The 13977-nt window shown below is 38.4% G+C and overlaps 1 long non-coding RNA gene across 1 annotated transcript in view; it reads right to left on the reverse strand.

Moving 5' to 3' along the window:
* Positions 1-4061: 4061 nt before the first annotated feature.
* LOC136150962 (uncharacterized) overlaps positions 4062-13977 on the reverse strand; it is a 39475-nt gene continuing 29559 nt past the window's right edge. Inside the window, exons 3-4 of the long non-coding RNA XR_010659957.1 lie at positions 9145-9275; positions 4062-4252 (exon numbers count right to left, since the gene is read on the reverse strand). This is a non-coding gene — a long non-coding RNA (uncharacterized lncRNA). The remainder of the gene's footprint in view (positions 4253-9144; positions 9276-13977) is intronic.

Below are 13977 nucleotides of genomic sequence, written 5' to 3' on the forward strand. Positions count from 1 at the left end.
ATTTATTTTCCTGATATATGGAGCTACCCAGCTACCATTTGCTTCCCAGGTTGCGCTAGTGGTGAAGAATCTGCCTCCCAATGCAGGAGACGTAAGAGGCAGAGGTTCGGTCCCTGAGCCAGGAAGATCCCCTGGAGGAGGGCCCAGCATTCCACTCCAGTATTCTTGCCTCTCTTCCCATGAACAGAGAGGCCTGGTGGGCTACAGTTCATGGGGTCACAGAGTCAGACACAATTGAGTGTCTGAACACATATGGTGGTGGTGGTGGTTTAGTCGCTAAGCCGTGACCAACTCTTGGGACCCCATGGACAGAGGAGACTGGCAGACTACAGTTCATGGGATTCTCCAGGCAAGAATACTGGAGTGGGTCGCCATTTCCTTCTCCACTGAACACATATAGCTACCATTTACTGAAAAGCTACTATCTCCCTGCCATTTTCTTGTATTCTTTTTGTTCGGGATCTCTTTTAATCCTCACAGGAACACTATACAGTACCCTATATTTCTCCCTATTACATATGTGGAAATCCAGGTTCAGAGCCTTTAAGTAATTTGCATGAAAACACAAGTTCTGAGGTCCGAGCAGGCAGAGCAGGATTCGCCCTTCTCTGATTGATGCTGACCTGTGAAGTACCTCTCAGTGCAGCAGACAGAGTGAGGGGGCGTTTCTACCTTGATACGTTAATATTTCTGGGATATTTTTATTCTCTTAAGATTTTTCTATTCATACAACTTGAAAAATCTCTCAGTTACTTCCTTTTCTCATAACGTCAGTCGTACTGGTCATTTACTCTGCCATTAAATGTGTGTCCAGAAGAATAATGGGAACCACAATAGTGACCCCAAATGAACTCTGTAATGTTTTAGGAAATGTTAAAATATTTTGCACTCAATCTTCATGACTAAAGTCACAACAGATATTTCAAACAGCAGTTGTGTTGCCGGTGGAATCTCAACAATACTAATTCAGATTGTACAACCACACTTGATTTTTCTCTTTAGATTCAGGTCCCATAAAAACTAAAGATGAAGTCTCATGACTGAAGAGTCTCTAAGTTTAATGTCTAATAAGCAATTGAATCTGATAAAGTGTTACGGTTGGAGAAATTTTGGAGAAGGAAAAGAACATAACGTACCCATGTCATAACACTGCTACCTTATTAATGATTCTTCTCCTCAAGTAGTTAAGCTGATCTCTCAGCAAATCAATTAAAATTACTCACAAGAATTTAAATATGTACTGCACTATTAGTTGAAATGAACTCAGTACAGAGTTGAAAAAAAAAAATCCTTCTTTTTACTGCTTTGAAAATTTCACCCAAAGAAGGATTAGATGAACTCTAAGTTTTTTAAGTTTGTAGAAGAATTCTATTACAAATTTAAACTCAAGAGGAAAACACTTTAAATGTATGATTAATATGTTATTAGTGAGTATTTGGGATAAAAATCTCATACTTGGAAATGCCAAATAAAACTACTTTGTGGTGTATAGGTGGAAAGATACTGGCCATAAATGTATCTAGAACTTTTAACTGTGACAAAAGAAATTTTGCTACATATTCTGCCTATCTTTACTTAGGTAGTTAAAGTTAGAAACACAGTTATATAACAAATTAAGTCCTGGGAAAGGCGAAAAAAATAATGATTCCATGTAGATACACACAGCCCTCAAAATTTGCTTGTAAATGGTTTTGCTTTTAAACATAATTTCTCACAGAAAATATTTCAAATTATAGCCTCTCTCCACCTGAAATCCACTGAATGTGTAATTAAGTTGAACTGTGGTTATTATATTTGAGACAGAGTTCTGAGTTCAGGGAGGAAGCAGTCAGAGAATTCTTTCCTGAAGAAAGACTGAATTCTTTCCTTTAGGACTGGATGTAAATAAAATATTGTCGTAGACTATATATATATATATATATATATATATAGGAACCCTTTCACTTTACATTCCTTCCTCTCACCTGAATGCCGCCTGCTGCTCAGTTTTGGGGGTGTGTCATGCTCATTTCCTGCTTTAAATTATGTCTATTGGCATACTACCCAGAACCAGCCTATCTCCCAAAGGACTCCATGCCTCAAAATCACCTCCCTCCACTCTTGTCCCTATTATGTCCCTCCCATGTGGAACGTACTCAATAATTACTCACTGAAGGAATGAATGAAATAAGAAACATAAAATGTAAAACGGAAAAAGATGTGGATTGGATTTTTACAGCCTCTTCACTTTTCCTGTATTTGCACATATTTCCTATATTTGTTTTCCAAGTTTCACCTGATCGTTGTTCAGCACAATGTCTCCTTTGGAGGCGAGAGCTTGAGTTCCAACAAATGTGGTAAGGGTAGGGTGGGAAGACGGCAGGGCAGACGTTTCATGCAGAGTTTTAGATTCTGTGTTGATGGAAGGCTCACCTTAGTTTTAAATGATGAGGTTATTTCAAATAGTGAGGCTACAAAGCTCAAGAGACCATTGTGACTCAGGATGATACAAGGTAAACACACGTGGTTGTGTGGTGTAGCGATTTCAGACTTGACACTCCCATGTTCCGAGCAGTGACGGGATCTGAAAGCCACATCTCTGTCCTGTCCAACACGGACAGGCACGACGGAACAATGCAGCTACAGTGCCTCCGCCTTGCAACAGAGGTTGAGAGCCAACGCCGCCTGATGCTCGGTGCGGCTCCCATGGTAACTCATGGGCGAGGTGCCTCCGTAGGCCCTTCCTGCGCTGCATACCTATCTCATTGCTAAGCTGCTTCTGGTTGAAATCCCATGCACATGCTCTTGTATGGTCAAAAGGAGACTTCCTCTGTTCAGAACTCATTCAAGGTCTGACATGAGCACACGGCAGGCTGCTGGCCAAAATGTGCCCACTAAGCCCCTAACAAATGAATCATGAATCTGGGTGACTAGAGAGACAAATGTTTACCATGGAATGGTAACAAAAAGTCTGGGCTTCTTGCCATTTAGGAAGGGAAAAAAAAACCATATAAACTTTCTTATCCTTTCCTGGATAGGTCTAAGAAGGTACAGTGTGCTCAATTCAGTCTTTAGACAGCAAGTATATTGACAAAAAATGAGACTTTTTTTATAGATTCATAATGAAATATATATGTAATTTTATATTATGTATATATATAAAACATTTTCTTTTTTGTGATGACTGACTTGCTTTTCCATAAAATAGCACAGGATGTTATTATTACAATTTCTTTCCTATTCTATCCCTTCATTGTGTAAGGCTATAGCGCAAGCAGGCTATGCTATTTCTTACTGAACACCAAGAATGAAGGCAGAATAAGATAATGTTTATAACTATAGGCTTTGTAGTCAGGCAGAATGGGTTTAAGGGCTTCCCAGGTGGCTCAGTAAAGAATCCGTCTGCCGAGCAGGAGATGCAGGTTTGATCCCTGGGTCAGAAAGATCCCTTGGAGGAAATGGAAACCTACTCCAGTGTTCTTACCTGGGAAATCCCAGGGACAGAGGAGCCTGGCAGGCTATAGTCCATGGGGTCACAAAGAGCTGGACAACAAAACAGTAGCAGGAGAGTGGATTTAAATTCCAGCTCTGCCACTATCTGTGTTAACCATTTAGAATAGTGCCTGAAACAAATTACGTGCTCAATAAATGTTATTTGGAGATTATTTGCTTCCTGATATTATTCCTAAAATTAGTGTTAGGAAAATTTTCCACCAAAAGCATTATGGCCAAAGAGCCAAAAATAAACATCAGTAGCATTATGCCTCACTAGACTAAATTTGCTAATTCCTCTAAGGAAAGCTACTTGAGTAGAAATACTTTAAGTTAGTTATTTGTTGTTTACTAACTGTTGTTTACTTTTTCTTTTCTGTATTTTATCAGTCCTTATCACTGTGCCTGATAAATAAATTAGTCCAGAAATAGAGATAGAACAAAAAAGAGATTTAAGACAATGGAATATCTAGTATGTTAACATAGTCTATTCCAGAGGAAGAAAGTTAAGAAAAACATTCTCTAGCATATTTATAAATAATTTATTATTGATATCTGATGGTACATACATACATATATCTGGGCTTAGTCTTTGGGACTGGAATGTGTAATCCAAATGTGCTCATCTTTCCATTTGGCCAGCAGAATATTTCTCCTTCATTTGCAGTTTTCTTCTCTTTGACTGTCTGGCAAGCTGACAAAACTGTTTGATGATCCCATGTTCAGCACACAGAGACTTTGCAGTTTATCCAATATCTTCATTCAAATATTCGGGGAGAAGCTGAGAACATCAAACTATTTTCAGTTATTCTGGAAATGCACCAGGAAGTTTCCTACTGTGTAGCAGAGTGGAAGTGATTTATTAAATGAGAAAGTAACCCATTGATCAATGGAAAGTTGACAGCTAGTAAAAAAAACCTTGCATTTGGGACTCATCTCTCCATGCAAAAGATATCTGAAAAAGAGGCCAGGGGAACTGAGGTGATTTGGACTACTTGTGATATTAAGTTCTGACACTCTTTTTGTAAGACTATTAATATGAAATATGGTTTTCCAACTTTAACGCTGAGTGATGAAAGAAAGAAAAGATGTAGAATTTTAGAAACTTACTTCACAGGAGACTTATTTCAGATACTCTAAAAATATCTATAGAACCTCCTGTAAAATATCCTTGTAAGGCCCCCTTCAAAGAGAACTTCTCTTTGAAGTTCAATTACAATGTGAGCTAGAGAAGAGGTAGGTAGGAAAGGAAGGCTGGGAGTTGGCTCTATCAAAAACTCTCTTAATAACATACCTGTATGCTCTAATAACTGCTTCACATTTTAGAGAACTTTTCCTATTATTTATAGAATTAATCATGCTTTGAATGGAAACATCAGCAAGATGGCAGAATAGGAAGACTCAAACTCTCCTCTCACCATTGATACATCAATTCAAGAATGATACACAGACCAATTCCCTTTGTGAGAAATCCAGACACCAATTAAGAGGCTACTTCACCCCCAGACAAGCCTGAAGTCAGCTACTTCAAAGCTGGTAGGAAAATTCATAGCACTCACTACCAGAATCCCTCCCACCAGCACAATGCAGCCCACAGCAGCATGATTCAAAGGAAATTCCCAATTCCCAGTATCTCTGGGGTTGGGGGAACAAAGACAGAATATCCAATAACATCTTGACTTTTGGGTGGGGGGCTAACAGTGGTTAGTTTCTTTCTTGCTTGAATATAAACACTGTATGAAAGGATACCAAACTGTGGGAGAGGGGGTGGTGGTGATAAGAACAAAGATAAAAGTTTGAACTAGAATTTCCACTCTCACATCTCAGAATAGAGCAAGGGGAAAAAACCCCCCACTCCTGGCATCTCCCTGGAGAGCAAAAGAGTTGAATCATGTGTTCAATGTCTGGCTTCTTCTGGGGGGTGGGGGTATGCCAGAGGAATAAATTTCCACCTCATTTGACTTGGAGTGCTGATGGGACCTGGGATATTCTAGATGCCTGGGGCGGGGGTGGGGTGGGGTGGGGGGTGGTTCTTTGAGAACAGATAAGAGCTGGGTGGTTTATGGCACTCCAGAAAACCTGCAGTACCACAAAGAGACAATAGAGGGAAAAAGAGATTATGAACTCTTGGAGGAAGAGCCTGCAAAACATCTCTAATTGGACATTTATATTCACAAGCCCAGAGAAGACACATCCACAGGAAAGGTTTAAGAGGCCCTAAGGATCTCTGTTCAGGCTAGTGGGTGAAGGCCTTCCCTGCAAGAAGCTAGTCCAAAAAGACAGGAAGAAGTAGATGCTGATTTGAACGTGCAGATTACAACCCCAAAATAACCAGTCACATGAAGAAACAGAAAAACATGGCCCAATCAAGGGAACAAAATAAATTTCCAGGTACTGACCTTAAAGAATTGAATATTATAAATTAACTGACAATTTAAGATAATCATCATAAAGATGCTAAATGAGCTCAGTAAAATCATGCTTGGAAAAAATGGTAATAACCACAAAGAGGAAAAAAAAAAAAGATTTCAAGTCACAAACTGTCACAGGAGACAAAGGACATTACATAGTTATAAAAGGATCAGGTCACCAAGGAGATAGCAATTAACAAATATACACACATCCAACATCAGAGTACTCAAGTATAGGAAACAAACAATGACAGAACTAAAGGTAGAAACAGACAGCAACAAAATAATAGTAGGAGATTTCACTATCCCATTTTCAGTAATAAATAGAATAACCAGCTGGAGATCAATATAGAAAGGAAAAAAACTTAAACAATGGTACAGATCAATTGAGCTAAAGGACATATACAAAATAGCCCATCCAACAACAAGCGAAATACCTATTCTTCTCCAAAAACATAATCCAAAGATAGATCACTTGTCAGGTCACAAAACAAGTCTTTACAAATTTAAGAAGTTTGAAATCATTCCAGGTATTTTTTCCAACCACAAGAGAATGTAACCGGAAATCAATAGCAGAAGAAAAACTGGAAAATTCACAAATATGTGGAAATTAAGTAGCACACCCCTGACAATCAGTGAGTTAAGGAAGCAATCAAAAGAGAAGTTAAAAAATATCTTAAGACAACCAAAAATACACATAATAGAACTTGTGAGATGCAGCAAAAGCAGTACTAAGAGGGAAGTCTGTGGTGGTAAATACCTGTATTAAAAAAAAAAAAGAGACTGACCCAAAGATACCTCAAGCAACAAGAAAAAGAAGAATAAACAAACTCCAAACTTAGTTGTCTAATTCCCCAGTGGCTCAGAGGTAAAAGAAATCTGCCTGCCAATGCAGGAAATGCAAGAGAGACACATTCAATCCCTGGGTCAGGAAGATTCCCAGGAGGAGGAAATGGCAACCTATTCCAGTATCCTTGCCTGGAAAATTCCATGGACAGAGAAGCCTGATGGGCCATGGGCCATGGGGTCACAAAGAGTCAGACATGACTGAGCACACACATAGAGTTAGAAGAAGGAAGTAACAAAGATTCAAGAATAAGTAAATGAAATAGAGATTAGAAAAACAATAGGAGAAATAATTAAACTGGGTTAGTTGTTTGTAAAGATCAATGAAATCGAAAAATCATTAGATTAATTAAGAAAAAGAGAAGGCTCAAATAATAAAACTGGAGATGAGGGATATGAAATTATAATTGATGAAATAGAAATTTAATATTAGAAACTACTCTGAACAATTATATGCCAACAAATTGCATAAGTTAGAAGAAATGGATGAATTTCTAGAAACATGCAAGCTATCAAGACGAATTCATGAGGAAATAGAAAATCTGAACAGACATAACCTGAAAGGAAATTGAATTAGCAATAAAATGTCTCCCATCAATAAAAGTCCAGGACCAGACATCTTCATTAGGGAATTCTACAAAACAATTAGAGACAAATTAATGTCAATTATTCTCAAATTCTTCCAAATAATTTAAGAGGAGAGAACACTTCCAAACTTATTTTATTAAGGACAGCATTACTCTGATACCAAAGCCAAAGACTCTTCAAGAAAATAAAATTATAAACCAATATCCATGACGATAACAGGTATAAAAATCCTCAGTAAAATACTAGTAAACAAAACTCAATAGCACATTAAAAGGATCCTAAACCACTATCAAGTGAGACTTTTTATCCTTGAGGTGCAAGGATGGTTCAATATACAAAAATCAATCAATGTGAGGCACCACATTAACAGTGTGATAAAAATCATATGATCATCTCAACAGATCCAGAAAAGGTGTTTGACAAAATTCAACACCGTTTATAACAAATCACTCAGCAAACTAGGAATAGAAGGAAATTACCTCTACATAATAAACACTATATGAAAACCCCACAGCAAACATCATAGTCAACAGTGAAAAGATAAAAACTTTTCTATTAAGTTCAGGAACAAGGCCACTGTAAAACAACTACCATAACGTCTACTTCCATCTCAGAATTTTTAATCAGAATGCATCACTTTCAGGGCTTTACAGGTGGGGCTAGTGGCTTGCCAATGTAGGAGAAGAAAGGCATGCGGGATTAATCCATGGGTCCAGAAGATCCCCTGGAGGAGGGCATGGCAGCACACTCCAGTGTTTTTGCCTGGAGAATCCCATGGACAGAGGAGCCTGGTGGGCTACAGTCTGTGGGGTTGCAAAGATTCAGACACGACTGAAGCAACTTAGCGTGCACAGGAAGAAATCACCAGCTCAAATTTTGACGAAACTATGATATAATGTAGACTAATGCAATTGGAAATATAAAGTTCTGTGGATTGGTATTTTTACATGATTATTTTCATGTGATAGCTCATTTGTAACCCAGAATTAGAGTTTTTAAATAAATAAGTAAAAGAATGAATGGCGGTTTCCAGCTAAAGGAATATTAAACATATAAAACATATAAACGTATAAAGCATTCATTTGAATCAGTTCTAAAGAGATGGATGAAACTGGAGCCCATTATACAGAGTGAAGTAAGCCAGGAAGATAAAGACCAATACAGTATACTAACACATATATTTGGAATTTAGAAAGATGGTAACAATAACCCTATATTCAAGACAGAAAAAGAGACACACATGTACAGAACAGACTTTTAGACTCTGTGGGAGAAGGCGAGGGTGGGATGTTCTGAGAGAATAGCATTGAAACATGTACACTATCAAGGATGAAACCGATCACCAGCCCAGGTTGGATGCATGAGACAAGTGCTCAGGGCTGGTGCACTGGGAAGACCCAGAGGGATGGAATGGAGAGAGAGGCGGGAGGGGGGATCGGTATGGGGAACACATGTAAATCCATGGCTGATTCATGTCAACGTATGGCAAAAATCACTACAATACTGTAAAGTAATTAGCCTCCAACTAATAAAAATAAATGAAAAAAAAACATATAAAGCATATTAAACATATAAACATTTCTTCATTCATTTAAAAGCTTACGAAAATAACAAAATAAAGCTTACTAAATGAAATTTACAAGGTCAAAAAGAAATGGAAGTAATATGTGAGTAGGAAATTTTGGAAAGGTCAAAAGCATAATAAGTGGTGGTAATTGACATCATTAGACTGAGAAAACAGATTTTTAATACAATAGTTGGGAAAACAAAAAGCAGCTCAGTTTATACTATCATGCCTCACATGGTTCAGTATAGTGATACTCCATACCTGTGAAAGTGAACTGAAGATGGAGCCGAAAAGAATCTTGTTTAAAGGTTTGATTAGGAAACTATTAGACATCCTAGATCCTCTCTTTCATTCCACACAACTACTCTTCTCCCAATCCAGTTATTTTTTCTCTGTAAAGATAAAGCAGAAATTTTTTGTGAGGTACTCAGTAGAGCTGGGGGCTTCCCAAGTGGCATAGTGGTAAAGAATTTGCCTGCAATGCAGGACACCCTGGTTTGATCCCTGGGTCAGGAAGATCCCCTGGAGAAGGAAATGACAACCCACTCCAGTATCCTTGCCGGGAGAATCCCATGGACAGAGGAGCCTGTTGGGCTACAGTCCATCGGGTCGCAAAGAGTTGGACATGACTGAGCCACTAACACATGCTCGAATAGAGCTGAGATTTAGGGATCATTACAGCTTCCCAGGTAGTTCAGATGGTAAAGTGTCTGCCTGCAATGCGGGAGACCCGGGTTCAATCCCTGGGTCAGGAAGATCTCCTGGAGAAGGAAAAGACAACCGACTCCAGTATTCTTGCCTGGAAAATTCCATGAATGGTGGAGCCTGGTAGGCTACAGTCCATGGGGTCACAAAGAGTCGGACACGACTGAGTGACTTCACTTCACTTCACTTCACAGATAACAGAAGAATTCAATATAAGTTTTTAAACTGAATGTTGAAGTACCAGTTTTCTTCTGCTACATGAGTTCCAGAATACTAGGAGGCAGACTATTACCTCCCAAGCAGAAGCTAGTAGAATTATTTTGAGGGGAGTTTGATCAGCCTAAGAGAAAAGCTCCAATGCTATTCAGGCTTCCCCCATGAAATGGCTTAATCAGATCACACTGAATGAAGTGCCCAGGGAGAACTAAGTTTATAATCGGCTTATTTGTGTCACTACCTTAACTTCTTAATAGAAGTAAAAGTAAAGTCGCTGAGTCATGTCCGAATCTTTGCGACCCCATGGACTGTAGCCTACAGGCTCCTCCCATGGGATTTTCCAGGCAAGGGTACAGGAGGGGGTTGCCATTTCCTTCGGGAGCCAGTAAATGATTGTCAACACTTGAAGAAGTCTGCTAGCATAAAAGCTACACATATTCCAAAACAAACAGCATAGAAGCAACTTGGATAGCTGGAGACTACACACGGAGAAGAAAAGTTGCTTTTTTTTTTCTAAAGAGAATCATTACTATTATAAGAATTATGAGAATATGTAGCATCTATTAAATAAGAATAGGACACCAACAAATAGAAAATGGATTAATAGAGACTTCCTGCCCTAGAATTATCTTAAAAATGGAATTAAAACAAATTTTTTTCCTGAAACTGAAGGATATGGTTGTAGAAATTTAAACTCCAATAGAAGGAATGAAAGATAAAGATGAGAGAGGGAAAAAACAAAGTATATAAAAAGTTAAAAGAAATAGAATAAAGGGATAAGAAAAAACATAATTATAAAATTGATCCAGAAGTTTCAACATTTGAAAAGCAATACTTATGGAAGAACAGAGAAAATCAAATGGAAGAGATCATAAATAATTCAAGATAATTTTACAAAATCAAAAGTTCCCAATAAGAACCCAGAACAGTATTGATAACTGTTTTTTAGCTGCTAAGTCATGTCCAACTCTTTGCAATCCCATGAACTGTAGCTTGCCAGGTTCTTCTGTCCCTGGGTTTTCCTAGGCAAGAATACTGGAAGGAGTTGCCATTTTCTTCCCCATCCCAAGGGGATCTTCCCATCCCAAGGATCGAACCTGAGTCTCCTGTGGCTTCTGCACTGGCAGGCAGGTTCTTTACCATTGAACCACCTGGGTAGCCCCAGTGCTGATAATGGGCTTCACCAAAACACACCATTGTGTAGTTTAAACATTAAGAACAAAAAGAGAGATCCTATAAATATCCAGAGAGAAAACAAAATAGCTTACAAAAAAAAGGATCTAGAATCAGCATGGTTTAGAATTCTTCACTGCGACACTAGAAACTGGGTGACAATAAAGTCTTTGGAATTCTAAGTGACTATGATAATCAAGCTGGAATTCTATATGCAAAGAAATTATCAACTTATTACATGTGAGAGATTATGGAGATGTTTTCAGACTTGAAAGATCTCAAGATGTCATTCATGAATACCTTCTCAGAAAATTACTGAGACGACGTCTGCACCAAAATGGAGATAAATCCATTAAGAGGAATGGATGGAATATAGAAAACAGCAGAGCCATTCAAAAGGGAAACAGAGGGACTGTTTAGGATAATAGTGATGAGAAAGACCATAATCACAGCTGTTGACTGGGAAACCAGGCCAGGTTAGGGCAAATCAAAAAGCTATAGGATGAACATATCCTTAAACATAAATTGACTTCAGACATCTAAAAAGTAGATATAGGTGACTGGGTTAGGGTTTGAGAATGAATTAAGTCCATAGAAAACTAAACAAATGAAAAATAAGTAAATATTTATACTCTAGGGAAATAGAAAATTATGCAAATGGTGAAAATTAATTGTTACCCTATATCATTTATTTTAATTATGAATTATTTAAATATGAATTATTCATTATAATGTGAATACTAGTTATTATTTAATTAACCAAAATTATACAATTTCATCCAGAGGCTGAGGAAACACAAAGGGAATAAGGAAAATATAGTGACACAAGCTAAATTTTCTTTTTCCATAGTAGAAAGTCAGAATATAATGCCTAAAATTAAAAAAAAACAAAACTAATACTAAATATGTTATATATGTTATATACAGAGGTACATAGCAAAGAAAATAGCCAAAGTACTTCTGGGACAGAAAGACTGATTTGTGTTGAAGTAGACATTCAATAAAAATAATATGGAACTGTTGACCTATGTGCCTGCATTATTTTGATTTAGAAAAAATAAGTAATCAGTTAAAAATCACAAGGCACTAATAGTATTGAAAGATGAATTGGATTAATAGATACTCTCTGTCCTAAGACAACAAGACATTTGTGTACAGCAGTGTCAAGCTTTGGCCTAGCAGAAAGGAAATAAACAAGATATGAACTTTCTAGAAAAGCAAATAAAGAGAAATCAAGAAATATTTCCTTATCGTCTGCTGGAGCAGTGATGCTGGTTTGTTTGATTTTTTTTTTAAATTAGTAACAAATACTGCTTTAATGACTGAATACTGCTTTTTCTGTGGAAGGAAAAGTTCTTCCTAGCTGGAGTGGTAAAGTCAGAGAGGCAGCCCCAAGCCTGCTGTTTTCAATTAGCATGCCAGTCCCAATGGCACGTCCGGCAGCCGGTGTTTTATTAGGGGTTGGTCATCTCCTCCTCCGAGCCACGTGAACAGCCTGCGGTTCTGCATGCTTTCCTTGACCTTCCGGTCCCTCTGGACTTGTGTGACCGCTGGAAGCCGAAACCACAGCTGTCTGCCACTTGACTCCCAGAGCTCAATCTTCTCTGCTCTTCCCCCTGGGGACGGAGAGGGAAAGCAAGTTGATGGGAAGAGCGTCTCTTCCCTGAGATGAAATAGGCCTCTTCCTTGGACGAGTTTGAGAACTGCAGTGAGTAAGCAGAGATGTGGAAATGTGGCCCTGGGACTGCTCGGTGGGGATCCTCTTGTCAGCACAGGGTCCAGGTCTGGGCTTGGGCAGAGTAGCTCTTCATGGATTCAGGGCAGGGTGAGGGCACATAAGACTCTGAAGATGGGAGAGCAGACCTGGAAATTAGCCTGAAGAAGAGAAGGTTGAGGGTGATTTTAAAAGGAACTCTGGAGCAGGAAATGTCATTATGTTAGGAATGAGGACCAGATGTTCTCAATCTCAAAAGAGCACAGAACAGGGAGAAGAAAATGACCTTATAGAATAAGGCGGATCTTCAGGGTGGTTGTTAAATTCTGGAATGGGGTGTCCATGTAGTCTGTGGAATTCTCCATAAAAATAAGACGTTTGTCTGATATGAGCATTTGTGTGTAGCTTTGCCTAAAGCAGAAGGTATTAAGGAAACTGTCTGCAGAATCTCTCCCTGAGTATTCTCTGTATCAGAGACTTTCAGATAAATAAGGTAAAAGATTTCTTGGAACGCTCATTTATACTCATCCCTGGGCCCCAAAGCTATAAAGATCTGAATAAACAATACAAAAGAGAAATTTCTTTTTTGTTTTTTCCTCTAATCACTTTCAAGTTCTCTGTACATGTTTGTAAATATATCAGCTACAGTGATAACAGGAGAACAAAAGTCCCTCAATTGCATCCTTTTACTCATGGATTTGTGTTAGAGGCAGAAATGTACTCAGTCCCTGAGACAGGCTGAAATTCTATTTTGACACTTTAAAATTTTTCATTGAGGTGACAGTTGACAAGGAGCAATTTTCAGCCTTGAATGAAATTTTTCCTTTTATTTAAAATTTTTTTCCAGCCTTTGGGGAGTATAATTGAAAAATAAAATCACAAGATATGTAGAGTGTAGCATCATGGTGATTTGATATAATATATGCATAGGATTTCCAACATTTAATTCATATATACACCACCTCATTACTTTTATCTTTTCTATGAAAACATTTAAGTTCTACTCTCTTAGCAAATTTCAATTATACAGTATAGTGTTGTAAACTATGGGGCTACCCAGGCAGCCCTAGAGGTAAAGAACCCACCTGCCAATGCGGGAGATTAAGAGACTGTGTTCAGTCCCTGGGTCGGGAAGATGCCCTAGAGGAGGGCATGGCAACCCACCCCAGTATCCTTGCCTAGAGAATCCCACGGACAGAGGAGCCTGGCGGGCTACGGTCCATAGCGTCACAAAGGGTCGGACACAACTGAAGTGACTTCACAGCACAGCACTTTCTAAACTATAG

This window comes from Muntiacus reevesi, chromosome 19 (genome assembly GCF_963930625.1).
Source record: "Muntiacus reevesi chromosome 19, mMunRee1.1, whole genome shotgun sequence".
Classification (NCBI taxonomy): Eukaryota; Metazoa; Chordata; class Mammalia; order Artiodactyla; family Cervidae; genus Muntiacus; species Muntiacus reevesi.